Below are 4,336 nucleotides of genomic sequence, written 5' to 3'. Positions count from 1 at the left end.
CTGCAAAATAAGTCGTCTATTTATTGCCACTAAATGGAAAACCCAAAACCCATAAAACCACAAAGCGTTACATAAACAATCAATGAAAATGGGATTTTTCATTCTAAGTTCTAACCTATAGAAGTTTCTCCGATGATGATTCAGAAGACATCAGAGCAGAGATTTGTAGATGGTTCACAACAGTGAAAATTTTGGGCGCAAAGAGAAGTGTAAAGAAGCGGAAAGAAGAAAATGTCCAAAAAGGAGGATGAAAAGAAAAATAAAATTCATAAATACCACACATACCTATATTTGCAGGTAGTTCTCTATAGACTTTAAAAGAATATAACAAAAAAAGTACTTTTAAAACGTACTGTATCCATTTTTATCAGAGACAAATGCTGATTAAGAATATAACAAAAAATGAGGAACAATTTTTATAGGGTAAATATGGGACAACTGAGTGACCACTGATCGGGCCAATTTTGCAATCCATTTCAGCTTTTTAGCAGCCCAATTAAGTATTTCGTAGCCCGTTCATGGTTTCGCGCATAACGTATGCCATCTCAAAATTCATGGCTATTTTCAGAATTAGTTAAACACTAATATCAATCAACCTTTGGTTTTTTTTCTTATTCCATTCTTCAACAGGAACATCACGTGGGATGAGCATTGTTTCACGAGATCAAAATCTCGCAAGCGGTTCTCTCTACCTCAAATCTCCTTCACATCATGTTTCAACCATATCTCTCTCTCTCTCTCTCTCTCTCTCTCTCTCTCTCTCTCTCTCTCTCTCTCTCTCTCTCTCTCTCTCTCTCTCTCTCTCTCTCTCTCTCTCTATATATATATATATATATATATATATATATATATATATATATATATATATATATGAAAAAGTTTAATAGAGAACCATTATTAATCAAGGAACCAAGGAACCAATTCAAAGCGTCGTATTTAAAGTGATCAACGGCAAAAGGAAGGGTTGTAAACTTTTATAATGGACGCACATGTACCGGATTATAACAAAACCCACTTCCTTTTTTTAATTTAAAATTTTTTTAAGCCAAGTTTTTTATCGAAAAAAAAAACGGAATATACCGTTGTTCACGATTTTTCGTCCTCTTTCAATAGAGATCCATAATAATATATAAAAAACGAACTTTTTTTTTCGAAAAAAACCCACTTAATTTTCTTAGTTTTTTCAATATTTAAGTTTATTTTTATAAAAAAAAAACTAATTATACCAAAAATATTAATTTTTTGTACTCTATTAATAAACATCAACACCGATTAAAAAAAACAAAAAAAACAAAAAAGAAAAAAACAAACTCGAACAGTATAGATTCACACTGTGAATCTAAACTGTAAATATTTCAATTTTTAACTTTCACAATATGAAAAAATCTCGAACAGTTCAGATTCACATTGTGAATCTGAATTACTATTATGCACACTGTGAATCTAAGAAGGTTCACAAAAAAAAAAAAATACCTCGATCAGTATAGATTCACACTGTGAATCTAAACTGTAAATATTTCAAATTTTAACATACACAATGTGAAAAAGCTCTGATCAGTTCGGATTCATACTGTGAATCTGACTTATTATTATGCACACTGTGAATCTGAGGAGGTTCACAATGTGAACAGGTTTACAATATGAATCTGAACAGGTTCACAATGTGAATCTGAACTGAAATATCGTTTTTTTTTAACATGAATATGAATCTATGTTTAAAAAGTACAAAAAATATGAATTTTGATATATTTATTAATTTTTTTTCTATAAAAAAATAGACTTTAACTTTTTTCATCAAAGAAAATGAAGTGAGTTTTTTTCGAAAAAAAAGTTCATTTTTTATATATCATCATTGATCTCTATGGAAAGATGACGAAAAATCGTGAACAACGGTATATTCGGTTTTTTTTTCGATAAAAAACATGGCCTAAAAAAAATTTTAAACGAAAAAAAGTGGTTGATTTTTTTGTAAAGGGTGGATTTTCTGGTATAATCCGGTGTGTGTGCGTCCAATGTAAAATTGTACATCTATTTCCTTGGCCGTTCATCGTTATGATTTCCGACGCTCACAATTGGTTCCTTGGTTAATTATGGTTCTCTATTGAACCTCACCATATATATATATATATATATATATATATATATATATATATATATATATATATATATATATATAGAGAGAGAGAGAGAGAGAGAGAGAGAGAGAGAGATAGGTTCAGGTGTTTTAAGTAAGTATTGTGTTATTGTATACATAAATGTGGGCCAATCAAAATTAAATAAAAAATTAAATAATTAAATAAATAAATAAGGGTAATTTAGTAATTTGTTTAGTAACTTCCAAAATTAATCCATATAATCATGGTATTGATTTTAACCTAATCCCTTCCGTTTAAATCTCGTTCCCCTCTTTATCTAAAACCAAATGTTGGCCGATCTGCAAAGTAAAAGGGATGCGAGTAGCAGCAACGGTTAAGCGAATCTTCGAAGGCTTCGCTCGATCGGAACAGAAGAGAGAGCGAGGGTTGAGACCTGAAGAGGGTCCGACGACAGGTGGGGCGTCGGTGGCATTGGCTCGACGGAAGAAGAATCTGTCTTCAATTTAGGATCCACCTCGTGATGAGGTTGATTCTGCTATTGAAGAGTGTCGTGGAGCGGGAATAAAAGTGTTGGTGATACCCGGAGACTATAAGTCAACCGCAGAGGCCATTTGTAAAGAAATCGGGCATAAATGTGGGCCCTGAAGTTACTTAATTAGGTACATGATTTCATCGAATGTTGGGGAGGTTATATCGATTTTCTTGAGTGCTGCAGTGGGGATACCGGAATGCATGATCCCTGTGCAACTTCTATGGGTGAACCTGGTTACGGATGGTCCGTCTGCTACTGCACTTGGATTTAACCCAACTGATGTTGATATCATGAGGAAACCACCTCGTAAATCCAGCGATGCCCTCATAGACTCATGGGTTCTGTTTCGCTACTTGGTGATTGGTTGTTATGTCGGGATTGCAACTGTTGGTGTGTTTGTTGTGTGGTATACACAAGCCTCTTTCCTGGGTGTCGATATAATAGGAGAGGACGGACATACGCTTGTTTCAGTATCTCAGCTCACAAACTGGGGAGACTGTTCTTCTTGGCACGATTTCTCAGTCGCACCATTTTCTGTCAGCAGCAACCGAGTCATGGCTTTCTCAAACCCCTGCGACTATTTCACCACCGGAAAAGTCAAAGCAATGACTTTGTCCCTCTCGGTGTTGGTGTCCATCGATATGTTTAATTCCCTAAATGCCCTTTCTGAAGACAACTGTTTGCTAACAATGCTTCCTTGGAAGAACCCTTACCTCCTTGTTGCCATGGTTGTTTCGTTTGGACTCCTTAGATGAAAGGAACATAAAGAGATAGAGGTGCGGGATCATTAATGTGAACGGAAAGGTAACTCCATCAGGAATAAAAAATTTATTCTTTCATTTTCTATATTTTCACTCGCTTTTTTACCATCCCTGATTGTAATTTTATTTTACCATCCCTGATTGAAAAGGTATCAAGTAAGTTTATGTAGATGATTCAATGGATGGTATTGGTGAGATTCCAATTCTATTGGAATGGAATCACGAATTCCAATTCTGTTGGAATCACAGAAGTTGATGCTTGAAGAACGGACCACAAAATTGAAACGGACCACATTATTCTTTTAGAATGTATTAGTCGTTATTAGATTTTGATGTTTTCTTTCCCGTTTTGAAAGTTTTTTAGTTTTATTCTTTAACAATAAATGTAATTCTTAACAATTGTTACCCGTATTTCTATAAGAAATAATGTATTTTTTGTTTTTATTCTTCAATTGATTGTTCAAGAATTTGTTATTCTACAAGAAGTTTTTAAATTCATGATCAAGAAATAGGTTCAAAAATATTTTTATTATTTATGGTTCTAGAATATTTTTATTTTTCAACATACTCATAAACATATTCTGTCAGAATGTTCGAATTAATAGAATTATAATTCATAAAATCGGATTTTTAAAATTAATAGAATCTATGATCCCTTAAAAAAAATGCAATTTTCCTTTATTAAATATATATTAATTGACTAAATTACCCTTCTAATTAATTAAGATGATATTTTTCAATTATATTTAATTCAATAATATATATTAATCACTTCCTATAAATAAGTAAATTTGATTGGCCCACATTTATGCATAAAATAACACAATAATTACTTTGAATAGAATAACTTAAGTATATATATATATATATATATATATATATATATATATATATATCTATATATATATATATATATATATATATATATATATATATACACACACACA

At 31.9% G+C, this 4,336-nt stretch overlaps 1 pseudogene; it reads left to right on the top strand.

Moving 5' to 3' along the window:
- Positions 1-2,450: 2,450 nt before the first annotated feature.
- LOC145164314 (calcium-transporting ATPase, endoplasmic reticulum-type pseudogene) lies at positions 2,451-3,534 on the top strand (annotated as a pseudogene).
- The last annotated feature ends 802 nt before the right edge of the window (positions 3,535-4,336 follow it).

The sequence above is a fragment of the Lactuca virosa genome, chromosome 3 (genome assembly GCF_052849685.1).
Source record: "Lactuca virosa cultivar CGN04683 chromosome 3, Lactuca_virosa_CGN04683_v6, whole genome shotgun sequence".
Classification (NCBI taxonomy): Eukaryota; Viridiplantae; Streptophyta; class Magnoliopsida; order Asterales; family Asteraceae; genus Lactuca; species Lactuca virosa.
Note: the sequence above shows the minus strand (reverse complement) of the source record. Positions and strands in the feature narration are given on the sequence as shown.